Here is a 16,842-nt window from a genome sequence, read left to right as displayed (position 1 = left end):
AAAGTGGCGAACACAGGGATGCTAGAGGTAGTAGAAAAGTACAGATACCTTGGGTTGTGGATGAATAATTGCAAACATGGCAATACACCAAATCAGTAGGTACAAGCTGACATAAAACCGACATCATTCGAGGGGAGAGAAACCAGCAAGAAAATAGAATATCAGGAGCGACTGAGAGAAATAAAAAAAAAAGGGGGTGGGCTAGAAAAGTCTTCAATTACTTGTAAATGACGAATATCGATGCAAAACGTAGAAAGAGGCCTAGCAAAACGACAAGAAATATTTTGCCAGCAGTGGGAGGGGCCAAATAAGGAATTATTTGTTAACAAAAACATCAAAAGCACAGAGGGGTCTGTGCAACACGGGGATGCAGGTGAAATTGGAACTGGGAACATACAGCACGTTTAAGCAGGAAACTGCCGGACAAAATATCTGCGGTAATTCTGGGGGAAGCTTTCTGCTGTTTAGTGCCAGGAAAGGAGTACTGGGAGCTCAATTTAACCGAGTCAAGAACCAAGACATAGACTCGTTACGCGGTGCGCGAGGAAAAGAGGAGTAAAAAGATGAACACTTGATACTTTTCTGTAGACAGCTTCGCCCTACTGTCAAGAGCAGCGGGGCTGATTTATTCAAATCACTGGGGTTTAAGGACAGTGGAGGCAACACAATTTTTATATGGATAGAAACAATCAAGCGTCCGTCCGTCCGTCCGTCCGTCCGTCCGTCTGTCAGTCCATCCATCCATCCATCCATCCATCCATCCATCCATCCGTCCGTCCGTCCGTCCGTCCGTCCATCCGTCCGTCCATCCGTCCGTCCGTCCGTCCGTCCGTCCGTCCATCCATCCATCCATCCATCCATCCATCCATCCATCCATCCATCCATCCATCCATCCATCCATCCATCCATCCATCCATCCATCCATCCATCCATCATACACACATACATACACACACATATATACCCACACAAATGCATACATATATCCCTCCATCCGTCCGTCAATCCAAGGTGAAACTTAGGGCATTACCGGTGTACAACAAGGATGAAGTACTGAAAGGTATTTGGAAGCGAAGGAATTGCAGGATTGCGCTTACGTCTGTTAAGAGCGGAAATACGAAAGCCTTTCGAGGTGCTGTTTCTCTCTGTAGTTTTCATTTTTATTGATTTTTTTCCCTACATTGTTTTTAACTTTTACTTGTTTATTTTTATATATTTTTGTTATCATTACTTGTTCTCTTTTCCATTTTTACTTTCATTTCTGTATTTTTGTATTCTTATTTGCTAGTTTTTATTACATATATTTTGGTTACGAACTGCTGCTTAAAAAAACTCTAAAGCCCGGGATACATGCGACGTTTTTTCGACGATGTTCACCCGGCAGAAAACGTCGGGGCGGCGCGACCCCGGCCGGATATACATGGAGCGAATGAGCGGCAGCCCGCCGCCGCGTATCTCTCAGCGCGAAAGCAATTTGATCAACAAGTAGCAAATACCATTGAGCGAGGAGGTCTTCGAGAGTAGCGACGCTGGCTCCTCTGTTAGAATTACGAAATTGTTCATTTAGACACCGCTGTACTGATTGCAGCACGCGTGCATGGATATCTACAAGGTTTTGCGTGCTCGACTGCATGCGGTAGCGTACCTTTCGATGCACGCTCAGCCGTGGCTACCATCGGCTGCGGCTTTCTTCGGCACCTTCGCCTCAGGGAGAAAAGGCGAGCATATCGATCCAAGATTCGGTCGTGCTCTCTTAAAAAGTGACATTTCATGTCTGGTGAAGCGTTTATTTCCTCGATAATAACATTTCCGTGCAATAAACACAGCAGTGCTCGTCGGCCATGGCGGCCATGTTGGCGGCGGCGGCGGCGGAGGCAGCCAAACCGGAAAACCGGGCTTTCTGCGTTGCTATTGGCTTGCTCCGGCTGCCGCTTCCGGTCTCGCGGGACACCGCGCGTCAATATCTGACGGGGCTAGATCGGCGGCGGCGAGCGTTTTTTTCGAGCCCGGGCGACAAATGCGCGCCGTCGAGCGAAAATCGCCGACAAAAACGTTGCGTGTATCCCGGGCTTAACAGTTTATTTTACTTACCATAGAACTTATGATTGATAGTTCGTGCAGACAACTTCCGGCCAAACACTTCCGTCTACGCCACTGATGAGGCAAGAATGGCGCACACCTTAAAAAAATTCGTTGGGGGCACTTATGTATCTCTTAACTGCGGGAAGGCGAAAGCTGTTTTCGACTCACAGCACTGATTTGAGTTTGCCGCACTTGAATTCATTTCACGACAGAGCCGAAGAGCAGCTGGCGCGAGCGTGGCACCACGTGACCTCGGTCACGTGAGCTAGGTGGCGATGTAATCGACGGACGGTCATCAAGAACATGAGCCATTAAAGGCTATCGCCTAATATCGAGGGCACTTTGAGTGCCAAAGCATTTCTGTGTCGTCGTGAGCTGCTAGTTAACTGTAATTCTTACTAGTTGCTAACTAGCACTAATGTCTCCAAACCTTTAGGGTGAAGGCCCTTAGGTCAAGTGTCCATAGGCTGAAAAGCTTAATGGTTACAGGGCCTTTAGGTCAAAGGCGTTTACAGTGAAGGTCTTTAGGTGAAAGGGCATTAGGATGAAGGCCTAGATGCCAAAAGACTCCAGGTTTTATATCTTTTGCCTAAAGGCCTTTAGGTTGTTTACCTATTTATTTTTAAAAACTGCAGCCCCTATTGGGAGTATTGAAGTAGTTTAGATCAAACACGTATAGGGTGAAGTCCTTTTTGTCAAAGGCGTGCACCCTAAAGGTTATCGCCTTAAGAGCTTTGACCTAAACGCCTTTAAGATGAAGAGCGTTAGTGTAACCGCGTTTTACCTACATACCATTGGGTGTCGATGGGTACATTAGGTACTCAGTTGACTCGGTAATGGCTGCTATTGCAGCTGTGCTGATGACGTCATTGGAGTTACCTGACCGTTTCGTCTGGGAAACACAGCGTTACTTTGTCATTGAGCCACACAATGCTTTCGCATTAGTAACTGTGCCAGAGCTTACTTTCAGGAATGCGGCTTTGTGCCTCAGAAGTTTTGTCGAGGCTACAAATAAATCTGCTGGGAATAACAGCGCTTCCCACCAAAGACCACCCAACACCCACTATAGGTACTGACTTCGAATACCAGCTGCGACATGGGGTTTTTCTTTCTTCTACGTTTTATTAATTTTTATTTCAGCCATAAAATCTGGAACATTATTAGAGCGGAGCTTTTAAACGCCCGTTTATTTGTGGAGCTGCGTCGTCTCCATTGGTTTAAACGAACGAAACCATAAATAAATTAATAAAAAACTGCCATGACTGCAATTCCAACCCGCGGCTCCGCGGACCGATCATTTACGTTGGCCACTGCACGAGAGCACTAGGCTAAAGCCGCCGCCGATCACGCCTTGCGTTAAACTGCAACACACTTTCGCGCTGTGCATCGCACATCTTGTCTTTTTCTACTAGTACTGCTATTGAAAAAATGTACAACCTTTTTCCGTAACGTTCCAACATTGAGTCCATTAAAAAATGCGTTTAACATTGAAATCATTTGTGCAGCACCCCTTCGAAATTGTGTCCCTTGCTTCGAACGCTTCTTGAGGCCTTGGAAAAAGTTAGAAAACGCTTCTTTTAGCAGGGCTGTCAGCTTTTTGTCGTTAGGTCATGAATGGCCTGCACTCTCTCCATCCAGCGACCTTTTAGGGCTCTCTTCACACGAGGAAAAAGAAAACAATCGCACGGGGAGAGGTCAGGCGAGTATAGCGGATGGGGAGGTACAGTCATGCTGAGCTTGGTGAGAAATTTTGTCACGCTCAGAGCAGTGTGCGGCCTTCCGTTATCGTGGAGAAGGCTCCATTCTCCAGATGCCCATAAGTCAGGGCGATGGCGTCGCAGTTCATAACGCATGTGATGGAGTACGCAGATACACAACCCCTGATCTACCGTCTGCCCTTGTGGGACAGACTCATGGTGTATGACACCTCTGGCATCGAAAAAAAAACAACTATCAGCATCGTCTTTGTTTTGGTCTTTTGTCGCCGCAGCTTTCTCGACGCTGGAGAGCTTGTGGACCACCATTCGGCGCTGCGCCTGTTTGTTTGAGGATCGTATTGAAAATATTAATGTTGGCCTAGCCCTGCTAGGCCAAGATATACGTGGCGTAAGAGCGGCGACATTTGGTTCGGAAGAGTTAATATATATAAGATGGGCATTCACTCATCATCATCATCAGCCTGACTACACCCACTGCAGGTCAAAGGCCTCTCCCATGTCTCTCCAATTAATCCTCTAATTTGCCAGCTGCGCCCACCCTATGTCTGCAAACATCCTAGTCTCATACGCCCACCTAACCTTCTGCCGCTCCCTGCTACGCTTGCCTTCTCTTGGAATCCACTCCGTTACCCTTAAGGACCAGCGGTTGTCTTGTGTTCGCAGTACATGCCCTGCCCAAGCCCATTCCTTCCTCACGATTTCGACTAGGATGTCACGAACATGCGTTTGTTCCCTCACACACGCGGCATGCTTCCGGTCTCTTAACGTTACACCTATCATTTTTCTTTCCATGGCTCGCTGTGCTGTCCTTAACTTAAGCTGAACCCTTTTCGTTAGCGTCCACGTTTCTGCCCCGTTGGTGAGTGCCGGTAGAACACAGCTGGTGTACACTTTTCTCTTGAGGCATATTGGTAACATGCTATTCATGCTCGGAGACAACCTGCCATATGCGCTCCACCCCATTCGGCTACTTCAGGTACTTTAACTTTTTATCCATATTGCTAATGACATTGCCCTCCTTGTCTCTTAACGCATGCATCTGGTTTTCCCTCTGCCTAGTTTCTTCTTCGCCGCTTTTAGGCTACCTCTGCTTTTAGAGCATGCTCGATTTTTTAATCTTAAACTTCCTTATGTCGGATACCTTGCGCTTATTTATTTCGCACCTTAATTTACAGCTAGACATCTAGTCGTCGTGGCAGAGTTAACAATTAGCCTTGTATTTTCAACTCCAACCAAGAGCTATCCAAACATGTTTCATTGAAATTATCTGCTCGCCGAGACTATCATCGATCACCTTTGTTGTTTGCCCTATATCTTGAACCCCTTTGCCTCGGTATTATTAACTGCACATCTAAACGTGGTTTCTCCTTGGCGCAGTGTGAAATGAAGATTTTAGCCTATGCAGATGATGTCGCCCACTTTTGTTCTGACAAAGAGAGTGTGCTTGAGCCATTGCATTTGAATGAACAGTTTTGCAAGGTTATCAGGTGCGGCTCTCTATCTAGATAAATCTAAGCGGTTTTGGTTGGGCCATTGGGATACAAGGCCAAGTCATTATGTTGGCGTAAGCTGGAACTTCAGGCCTCTTCACTACCTAGGAGTTCCTCTTCACCAAACTCGCAACAGTGGCGCCTACTGGGATTCTCAGTCTTCATGAGGCGACAAACCCAGGCTGGGATGGGTAGAGAACTATCAGTGTTTGCTCGGGCTCAAGTCTGCAACCTTTTTTTAGTTGCAGAACTTGCCTATGTGCTGCAGGTTCTCCAATGTGCGAGGAAGAAAGTGCAGGTGATGCACAGAATACTTGCTACATGCGTATCGTGTTCCCAGTGGGAACGCATGCGTCGCGATAACCTATTTCTTTCTCTAGAGTCTGGTGGAATCGGCCTTGTTCACCTATTCGTGCATCAGCTTGTCTCGCGTTTTTTTTTCTTTTTCAAATCTTCAAACCACCCTTATTTAGTAGCCGTGCTTAGTAGGCGTCTCAGTGCTCGTTTGCCTTTCCTATTCGCACCGGCGGGACACACACGTGAGAGTCTTTATGGGGATTCCTTAAGGAAGTTGCTGACACTTTCAATTTCCTCACTGTGTGCTTTTCTTTAGACTACCTGTATAGCCTCTCCAGAAGGCAGATGACTCAGATATTTACAGAGTATTTGTTCCCTGTATGGTTGTATTGGCAACCTTTTCTGGGTTTCCTTGACACCACTGTTTTAAAATCTTTTAGGTGGATGTGCATTTCCTCTGCCGCGAAAACATTCTTTTTTGAGCTGCACACGTCAGCGCTGCCTGTGAAGGCATGGCCTCATGCTAAGGAGATGCTTGCGCGATGGACGGTGAATGGTCGCCTGTGCAATACACCAGAGACAATTGACCTTTGTTTTGTGGTGTGCAATGATGCTATCTTCTTCTGGGACATTTTACAGCAAAAATTAGGAAGGACATTCGCATCACATCCTACAGTATTCGATTTTTGCCCGCTGAGAAAAACAGTGCTGTGCCATATGGTCTATTTATGTTACTTGGACTATTTATTCTGTGGAAGAGCCGCATGATGGTCCGCCACGCCGAATCACCACGTTCATCGAAATCATTGTTTCGTGAACAATGCGCTTTGGTGCTGTGAGTACATGCTGTCCTGCACGAGTCGCCTAGCTGGCTCCCCTATCTGGATGGATGTGTGTGCCTCCCGAACTTTTGATGTTTTGGAAGGAGGGTTCATGCAGTGTTAAGGTGGCCTGGTATTTTGTGGCGTAAGCGTGCTTAGACTTTTCTTTTCGGCACCATTTCTATGCTATAAAGAAAAAAACGCCGTCATAGGGGTGTGGTAGCGTCTCCGCATAAAACGCCAGAGATCCTGGTTTGATTCCCAGCTTCGACACAGGGCTTTTTTTATTCACCTTTGCGACGTCACTGCTCCTCGCGCATGTACAGCATGGCTCTCCAGGATGCATGCGAAACTGGTCAACCTCGGCCAGTATAGCTTACGCTGCAAAAACACCATGTTTCGTCTTCAACCGTGATGCTGTCGACGAATGCGGCATCCTTCTCTGCCTCGGACAGAAAATCATCGCTCATTGATGCCCGCTTGTCCTTCTGGTCCTGTGTGAGGGAGTGCGACACAATTCTGGCATTCAGCTTTCGTTTCCCCAATTTCTCACGCAAAATGTGGTGGCATTTTGTCTTACTAATGTCGAGATCACCTGATAGCATGCAGACTGCAATGATGCGGTCTTGCTGCACGATTTGCCAGATCCGAGCCACGTTGTTTTCATTCCGTGAGGTTGAAGGGCGCCCCTGCATTGTGTCGTTTTTCACCGACGTTCTCCCCGAAACGAACTTCCTTTGGCCCTGAAAACTCCCGCGATAATGTTTCGTTGAGGTAATCGTCTCAAAAGGAGCTCATACGTCTGTGTGGCTGTCTTGCCAAGCTTCACACAGAATTTCATGTTTACATGCTGTTCGAGGTGGACGTCCATCTCTCCACATTCACTCACAGTGGAATGCGAAGACGACTAGCGACAACGTATTTTTCTACATGTAGTTCCATCTAGCGGCTGCGACAGCAATTAACATAAATAGCTCAGGTAGCCCAAGAAGATGGCGCTACACATATGTCCACACATTTGTTCTGGGAATCATTTTCAGGGTAGAAAACAAATCAGTCTCAAAACTTTACGGACAAACTTTGTACCCATTTTCGCGCACCATGCTTTCCACATCATCTTCTGCAACAATACTGCTATCAAACGATTGTCGTCACCAGACATGCCCCCTACCCAACATAGCAAAAGAATGAGCCTTCAGAGCCTGAAACACTGACAGAGCTGCGCTCAAATTTCGTATTAAGGAAGGTCGCATTCGTCCTTAATTTTTTTATTACCGAATCATGAACACCACAGGTTTTAGGAACAGCTGAAATAATAATGTGCTTTGCTTGTTTTGAGTGAATGTTGGCTTCCTTTATGCGTACAACCTCTATTGCATGAAAAAAGATTCCGACGGGTTTATGCTTAAATTATTATTGGCTCTCTTCCTCATACTGATGCTTTTGTCGTTTGCCACGTTTTCAGACAATCCTAATGACATTTTCGGTTACTTTGAACAGCTTCATTTTCGCAAATTCATTTTTTATATTCGCATATTCTGACACCACTATTGTGACGCCGCGCATTAGCCGGTAATTGTAAGTGTATATAACACACTGACAGTCTGGAAGGATGCCGTGCACTGACTGCGCACAAATGAGCCCTAACGGTAGCTTGGTAAGGATGCACAGTAATGCCACACTCGTAGCCCCCGTCTTCCGTCACACGCCCGCCTTTTTTGCCCGAACACACCAAGATCAGATGAAATTTTTGTCACGAAAATAATACCAGATAATATTATGCCAGTGCTAGCCTCTATTACATCACCATTCAGGTGAGTTCACTTCAAAGTTGCGGCACCGGACATACCCATTCTGTACTAGCAAATATTAAATATCGGCCAATTGTTGGCCTTAGTAAAGTAATCGTGTCCCAAGTAATGCTTGAAACGAGTGCCAGCGAGTAAAAGGACTATGGAATGTTCCCCGGAAATGTCATTATTCTGCGCGAGAAACGGCAACACTATCCATACCATGGCTCTGCGGCACGGCCCGCGAAAAGTCGGCTAGACGCACTTAACGGAAATGCCGACTATACCGCAACAATCTTCAGATTAATTCCGGCTGCACCGCGGCGCAGTGTGTGGCGATGGCTATGTTCTTCGAGCAGCGCACACTTTTGTAAGGACGCTGACCTTGTCATGATGGAGCTGCCGTGTCACGCTTATGCTTCCTTTAAAGATATGTAAAGGAAAAGAATTATTTCCTTTTCCTGCACTGTGAGTACTCAGTTCGATTAAAGTTTCGTGTCAGTTTCACAGTTCTTGTGTATTCGAAAGTAACCACAGCCTGTTCCAAGCGGACTGAATGCGGCACAACTATTTACAACAAACGTTGGGTGATCTGCATCTTTCCTCCTTACCTGAAAGCACAAGGAGTGCCATGGCGAACAAAAGTGCTTTCATCCTTCCCCACGAATGAAGACGTCAGGGGCAGGCAGTGCCTTGATGATGCCTGCATTTTTGCGCACGATGTTTCCGCCCATCACGCGACTCGTAATGCAAAGCAAAGCAAAGCAGGGCCTGCTATCTTATGGCGTTCTGCACATACGGTTCTCTGCCGCTGGTACAACGTTTCTGCGACGAGTGCTCAACAAAACTTAACGTCTGTGAAAGTGTGTTGCGCCGGTGACTTATTCCTGATACGAATTTGAGTGTTGAGCTCGCCGTATGTTCGGATAAACAAACAATAAGAAAGGTATTCGGTGACGTCCTTGTGCCAGGATAAATTTTCAAACTTTTTCAGATAGTTGGCGGACTAAATCTGCAAAGGAAAGTTTCACTATGATCTCCGTAACAGCAGACGCTCTCAGCAATGAGGTCCCGTACAGGCGCTTCCGGCATGAAACTGAGTCCCTGCTAAACATCAGCGACTTGCATCGCAGGCCCCCTTCCCCCCAATAATCGCCCGTTTCCCTCAAGACGAGGCAGAGGAGACAGTCCTCAGCCTTCTAGTGCTGTTTTTGCACTTCGTTGTAGCTATCATTGACTAACATCCATTCTGAGCTCCATAGCGAAAAAGTGCAAGCAAACCCAATACTTTGGTACCGACCCTACGAGCATTTACCAGTGATTGAGTAGCGATGACTGGGCAACGGGTCCGCTTGTTCAGAAGTGATGCAGAGAACGGCGTCCGGGAAGTTCGCGCTCTCAAGTGCAGTACCTGCTCTTGGAGCGCTCAGTCGTTATGACGATCCATTCCTTCCGACGACTGCACTGTCTAGCGGTAAAAAGAGTTACTGCCTAACTGAAAAAAGCTTTTCGTGGAGCAAAGCCCCGCGTCGTAGGGGCTTAAACCTCGGTCACGACGTCCGGGTCGGAGCCGTCAGATAAAAAGGAGTCCTGAAAACGCATTGAAGCGTTATTGCCGGATGTCCTCAAATTGCGCCGATTCTGCTCAACTCGACGTGTTTGAGCAAGTCGCATACACCGCAGGCGCTTTAGGTTGCCTTCCTGCACGTGGTTTCGAGTCCGCGTGTGGGAGGCTCTACCGGCGGCGGAGAATCGACCAACGCCGCGTCTCCCCAGCGCCTGCTGCGCTCAATTGCACCCTGTCGCCTTCTTTTTCGGGCACGTGTGACCCGTGTGTAAGCGCTTGGTTGGTTTTACGTTCATTGGAACGGGCCAAATGGGGGGACGAGAGATCCCGCATAAGTTATGAATGACGTGTTTAAAGAATGTGTCGAAGGGTGTTTGCTCATTGCATAAATTTTGAAAGAGGGTGAACGGAAATAAGAGGAGTGAGGCGAAATCTGTTTGCACAAGTACTAGGCTTCATTATCAACTTGTGCTTTCTTAGAAGCGCACAGTCAGAGTAAGCATGGAACGGAAAGAGAGAGGCGCAAAATAACTGTCTAGAATTGCACCTCCCATTATGCTTGGCGCGCACATGGCCTTGTGATGCTTTTTAGGCTACTGCGGTCGTTCTACCTTACTCGTCAGTCTTTTTTCTCAGTTGGGTCACTGCTTTGTTTTTCCCCGGAGGCACGGGCCGAAAAAAAAGCAACTGGTCCTTTTATTGCAGGAATTACACTTTCTCATTTTTTGGCTGCCGGTACCGTTCGTGATTTTGATTGTGTGGAGCGCAGTGATTTTTTCAGGTGCAAGTATAAAACACGCGGACTGAACTCTCTTTACAAGCATACGATGCATCCGCTACTTGTGTTGGATTAATGGTCATACAGGTAGAAGGGTGTGTTGCACACTGAAGCCAAAGAACGAAATGCAAGAGTTGACCTGAAGAAGAGCTGTAGATGACGTCAAGACGGTTCGAGAGAAGCACGGACGAAAAGAACAAGGAACAAGGGCGAAAGGAACAAAAACTGCAAAGAGTGTTGTCCAGAACTAAACAAGACAATTTTTTTGAAGAGCGGAAAAGACAAATTTGTGCGAGAAGTAGTAGCGGCATATTCTGTTGAGAAAGAGGGAAGCGCATGCGTTAGTAAACCGTCCATTTCAATCAGTGACGCTGAGGTGGCTTTTTTCTAAGAGTGTCTTCAGGTTTTAATGTTCTGAAGTTTTATCTGCATAGTTTATTGTTTCTGGATGTGTTTTGCCGGCCCAAAGAGAACTGTGTAGAAACCAATAATTTTAGTAGTTTGATGCTGAGAGGATTTCTCGAAGGTTTTACGTTTTAATGTGCACCAATATTTCTCAGTTTGTTGTGTGTAATTCTTTCATTGTCACACAATGTGTTAAAAAAGGAGTTTTGAGATTTCGCTCTGTTTTCCCTGGCTAAGCCTGCGTCTTTGTTGTGAGGATGAATTGCTTTTCTTTTGGTTTTGCGCGCAGACAACCTTTGGACTTAGTCCAAAAAATGTTTGCTTTTATCAGTTGTGTAGTGATCAATGTACCTTCCAGTCTGTTTGAAGTAGCGCCTACTTCCTGAATTCTGACTGTTGTGGACAATTTCTTACTCTTGTGTGATAGGCTACTGCGATACGGCTCGGCTACTTCATAATACGTAAGGGTTTGGGCGAATAAACCTCAGTTGCGAGTTGGCGCCTGTTCTGTTGTGTTCTTGTGCCTCTCTCGCCCTTGTTCCTTTCGCCCCGTCCTGAAATCATGTAGACCTAATACCAAACTAGTCGAGCCAAAGCAGTTTAGTAGATGGGGGTGTAACGTCCCAAAGCGACTCAGGCTATGAGGGACGCCGTACTGAAGGCCTCCGGAAATTTCGACCACCGGGGGTTCTTTAACGTGCACTGACATCGTACAGTGCACGGGCTTCTATAATTTCGCCTCCATCGGAATTCGACTGCCATGTCCAGGATCGAACCCGCGCCTTTCGGGCCAGCAGCCGAGCATCATATCCACTGAGCCACCGCGGAGGCCTCCAAACCAAAGTACTTCTGGAGAAGAGCGCGAGCGTTTTGAGACTGACACAAGAGAACACTGTCTTTAGAAACTCTGCAGCAGTGGTGAAAAAACAAATAAGAAGTTATTCGTGAGACTTTAGAACAACTGCCTGACTCTAAGAGGCTACGTCTCGATGCTGGAGAAGGCGGCACGATTGGTAATTATTGAAGGATATCTTCTCTCGCGTGAGCAGGAAACGATAGGGAAGCTTCAACACAGAGTTAAAGCCTTTTTGCATCAAACGGAAAGCGGAGTTGGGTGGACTACGAAAGCCGCATGGCACGAAAAACAGCCACTGTGTAAATTGTCTTCCTACAGTGGAGGGAACTGTAAGAGAAGTTTTGCGGAGAAAATCGAAGAATCGCGCAAATGATAATGATAGAAGATTCAAGCGCAAGGGCAGCTGTGGAAAAGAGCGCCATGGCACAAAGTGTTTTCGATCAACTCAAGACGGGGTCAAAGACCCATTTCTCTAATGATTTCTCGCTAATACAGCCAAGCGAAAGCCTAAGGGAAACCATGTGCCCATTGCATCACCGATGAATACCCGGCGGCACTGGCGATCGAATCCCGCACCCCCCCCCCCCCCCGCATGCGAGGGGGATAGTGAAACTGCTAGGCCACCGCTGCAACAAAACTAAGTAATTATCTACATCATCATCATCATCATCATCATTATTATTATTATTATTATTATTATTATTATTATTATTATTGTCATCATCATCACCATCATCATCATCAGCAGCAGCAGCAGCAGCAGCAGCCTGACTACGCCCAATGCAGGGCAAAGGCTTCTCCCATGTGTCTCCAATTAACCCCGTCCTGTGGTAGCTGCGGCCACTGTAACCCCGCAACTTTTTAATCTCGTCCGCCCGCCTAACTTCCTGCCGCTCTCGTGTAACGTTAAGAGATAGGAATAGGTCAGAACGGGAGAGGGAGCAAATGGTGGTCAATGACATCCTAGTCGAAATCAAGAGAAAAAAATACGCTTGGACAAAACATGTCATGCAAAGGCAAGATTACATATAATCCTTGAGGGTAATAGAATGGATTCCAAGGGAAGGCAGGCGTAATAGAGGCGGCAGGAAGATAGGCAGGCGGACGAGATTAAAAAGCTGCGGCCACCGTAATCCCGCCGCTTTTAAATCTCGTCCGCCCACCTATATATAGGATATATAGAATGTTTTTGACCCCCATTTGCTCCCTCACCTGTTCTGACCTATTCCTATCTCTTAACATTACACGTATACTTTTTTGTTCCATAGCTCCCTGCGTTTCCTTAACTTAAGCTCAATCCTATTTTTTAGTCTCCACGTTGCTATTTACATCGCCTACACCAAACACTTTACGAAGACAAATGTTCAAGGTGCGGCGACACCCCAACCCCGACATATTGCCGTGAATCTTTGCACTGATTGCTAGATCATTCTAAGGTGCCGGCACGCGGCTTTATCGCTTTTTTAATGCCAGTCGCGGCCAAATTTATTTACATTGATCGCATTTAGGCGGAGCCGATTCCACGTTGTTCCATAATTCTGTGGTAAGTTTGCACGCCGTATCTCAAAAGTTCGCTATCGGCTTTAAACTGAGCACTGCCGAGAGAAGCCGGAATTTCGTTCGACGGCCGCCGAACACATTTGTTGCTTTCCGCTGTCGAGTAATTTCTTCACGAACTGGAGGACTATCAGAAGGCAACGGTAATTTCAATCTCCACTGTGCTGGTGCGTGTACTACCGCTCGAGTTAGTAGGTTGTGGCGCAACTTGGAGACGAACACAGCGGCCGTTCATAACGACGCAAGATTTCACCGAGCGCTTTCTAAAGCATTCTTGCCAACTGGCTGCATCATGTGAATAAAAGACGAGCTTTGTCCCAAAACGCGAGGTGAAACTGAAGGTGCTCTTAAGTTTCTGCGCAGGTTCCAGGAGCAGCTCAAGCGTACGGATCCCGGAGCACCTGAGGCGAAGATGGCTCATGGCATACACCGGTGCCATCCGAGGTTCCAGCCGTATCACCGGCACCGCGTGTTCTAGGACATCAACGAGATGGCAAAGCAAGCGTCACGCATAGAGGCGTCATTCTTGGAGGACCTCATGTAGAACCTATCTCCACCGGCTGAAGCCTCCTCCAAGCCGACCTGTGCATGGCTCGGGTGCACGGCTGCACACGGCTCCTCGTCCCAGCATCACACAAGCTCTGTCTTCACTTCAGGGAAAAGTCGAAATAATTTTGGTGATGCCGAACGACTTCCATTTTGCCTCCGCTGCGGAGGCCATGGCTTCTACACAACGCCGTGCCTGAGCTCGACATCAGCAATGGGTAAGCCTCCTGCGCAGCTGCCGACTGCCACGCGGGTGGGGTTGCGACCCGTCCACCCCCTCCTTGTAGCGAAGTCGTGAGTGCAACTCGTCCGCCTCCTCCCTCTGGCAGAGTCGTGGGTGCAAGAACACGTTCATCCCCTCACTCTGACGGAGTCACGGATGCAACCAGTTTGCCCCCTCCTTCTGGCGGAGTCGTGGGAGGAACAAGTCCACCCTCTCTCTCTGGCAGAGTCATTGTTGTAACTTGTCCACCCCTCAGAAGCAGCACAAAAAGAATGAACCCACAGGGGCATAATATAGACGAAAATGGCATGAATATCGGTCCTACGCAGGCTTTGGGGGAATCCGGAACTTTTTCCAACAAAGGCACATCATTCATATCAGGACAGGGCATATATGCTCAGCTAATATACCCGCAGTGGCCCATCGCACGCGCCAGGGCTGGGTTTATGTTCAGTGAGTCCCTCAACAATGGCCCGTCCGCGCCAGGACTATACCAATATTCTGCCAGTCTATTCATAATGACCCGACATTCATACCGACATAATGCCCATAATCAGCCGGTCTATAAATAATGGCGCGTCATTCGAGACAAGAGAATGCCCATGTTCAGTCAGTCTAGGAATAAAGGCCGTATGTTTGTGCCAGGACTAGGACCCCATGCGCTAGTTTTTCACTGTTCATTTATTCATCCCTGATGCATTGTCAATATCATTTAGACGGGGGTTATAAATTGCAAGGCCATTTGGAATGTATGGGGTGTGGGGTCCTCCTAGTTTTACTCCGCTCCGCCTTGCTGTGTATTCAGCAATTGGTTTTTTTTTTGGCCAGAACAGCCAAGGTTTCATGCAAGACTGCAAACAGCTTTTTTATACGTGTGGACTGACCAACAACAATCCACACTTATCTGCCTGTTTTCCACCAGCCGGAGCTCGTATGTGTAACCTTTTTACATATAAGCAGTGGGCGTACATGCAGAAAAGTAGGGAATAAGGGATTCAAGAACAAAATTTATTACTTTTATTGTGCCTGGAGAAACTAGAATGATTAGTCATATGGGCACTAATCGTTGCACTCCCATTTTACGAGAACTTTTGCATTGCCTTGAAACAATTTTTTTGACAAGCTCTTGCATGGTGGCATCAGCTGCAAAGAGATACACTATGATATCATCAGGGTAAGCACGACCACCGCAAGACAAAGACGAAAAATAAAATAACACAGTGAGTTTTGTGTCGCACAATATGCGTGAAAGCCCTCGTAACAAATTTTTATGGAATAATTTCTGAATGATGCTGAATAAGTACCGGCACATTAATTGCAAAACGTTGAATCGATTTCACCAAATATGCCTTCAACCGAATCGCTAATTTCTAATTCTAAGTTGCCGTGTCACACCCTGAAATACATATCAAAAGTCACAAAAAAGTTGAATAGTGTTTATTATAAATTAAACGATTTTGAACTTTACTGTCTAATTTACGTATCTATATTACAAGCTGGTTTCTTGCCTTTTATTCAAACAAAGTTATCGCACAGGTGGTAGCACCTCCTCCTTATGGGCGTCACTACAACTTTGAACAAAGCTTTTACGTATGGAATAAAATATTCCATGCGCAGACGGTTAGCACAGTTTTTTTTAAATGAGCTGAACGCACGAGAGTGAGTACACCTTTTTTTAGAAAAAAAATTAAGCAGTTTATCGATCCCGTTTCGCATGCGTGGTACACATGCAAATAGAAGAGGGAACTGTCACTTGAAAACCTCAGGATAGCACCCTTCTGATAGTCCATTCACCATTAATTCACAGACAACAAGGGCTTAAATTATCTGGAACCAGGAATTCTGCATTTTCTGGTACACCTGCAAGTATCCAAGACACAGAACCGGCACGGAAATATTACGCATATCCGGACAGGCCTGCGGCCTGACTGAATAAGCGCTTCTGATACTCATCTTGCACAGACGATAGACGACCAAAGCCTTCATAAACGCAACTTGAGTCGGGCCACAGGACACTCCTCCCCGCTGATTGAAAAGGTAGTCACGTTCGGCAAATGTATTTCACCAAAGACAAAAAACAAAGTTCTTACCATTCTGGCGCTGCAGTCCTTTGTACAGACCGTCAAGCTTGAGAATTCGCAATGAAAATTGTTACACAAATGTCGTCTCAGTGCTTTGTCGCTACTTCTTTTCCTGCCGGAGGAAGCAAAATGTTGGCGCTTAGTCAAAGCAGCAATTACTCCAAGAACCAAATTCATTTCCAAACGCATTGCGGGATAAAAGTACGGTGATACTCACAAATAGAATCTTAGAGGCCAGACTACTGAATTACGGCTCATAGTTCTCAAAACAGATCAGATGTGGTTTTCTTATGCCAGGACTACGAACGGCGTCAGCTTTAGCGTGCACGTTTCCTGGATGTGCTAGTTGTGTGGCTTTCTGCCATAGGAGAAGACGATGATACTTGTTCATTATATTTTTCGGAAAATCAGTTTTATGAAGAGAAAGAGCAGCTGAGAAAAGGGGTAGAGGAAATTCTTGGGAGGGTGGATGAACGGCGCTGAGAGTAGCTGTGCGCGAGGGGAATACTGTTTAGAGTCAGTATGCCTAAAAAAAAAAAGAACGCCTAACATGGTGGTGGCCAGCGCTGTTCCAGGAAAGAGGCTGGGCCGGGGCAAAAGGCGACTGTATGGGACTTGAAGGAGATGGGGA

At 46.7% G+C, this 16,842-nt stretch overlaps 1 long non-coding RNA gene across 1 annotated transcript; it reads right to left on the bottom strand.

Moving 5' to 3' along the window:
* Window positions 1-6,717: 6,717 nt before the first annotated feature.
* On the bottom strand, window positions 6,718-9,657 carry LOC144104589 (uncharacterized). The gene is made up of 4 exons (XR_013308586.1): window positions 9,514-9,657; window positions 8,810-8,901; window positions 7,004-7,151; window positions 6,718-6,902 (listed from the first exon to the last, which is right to left on the bottom strand). It is a non-coding gene; the product is annotated as an uncharacterized LOC144104589 (long non-coding RNA).
* Between the last annotated feature and the right edge of the window lie 7,185 nt (window positions 9,658-16,842).

This window comes from Amblyomma americanum, chromosome 1, assembly GCF_052857255.1.
Source record: "Amblyomma americanum isolate KBUSLIRL-KWMA chromosome 1, ASM5285725v1, whole genome shotgun sequence".
NCBI lineage: Eukaryota > Metazoa > Arthropoda > Arachnida > Ixodida > Ixodidae > Amblyomma > Amblyomma americanum.
This window is presented reverse-complemented; position numbering and strand designations above follow the sequence as displayed.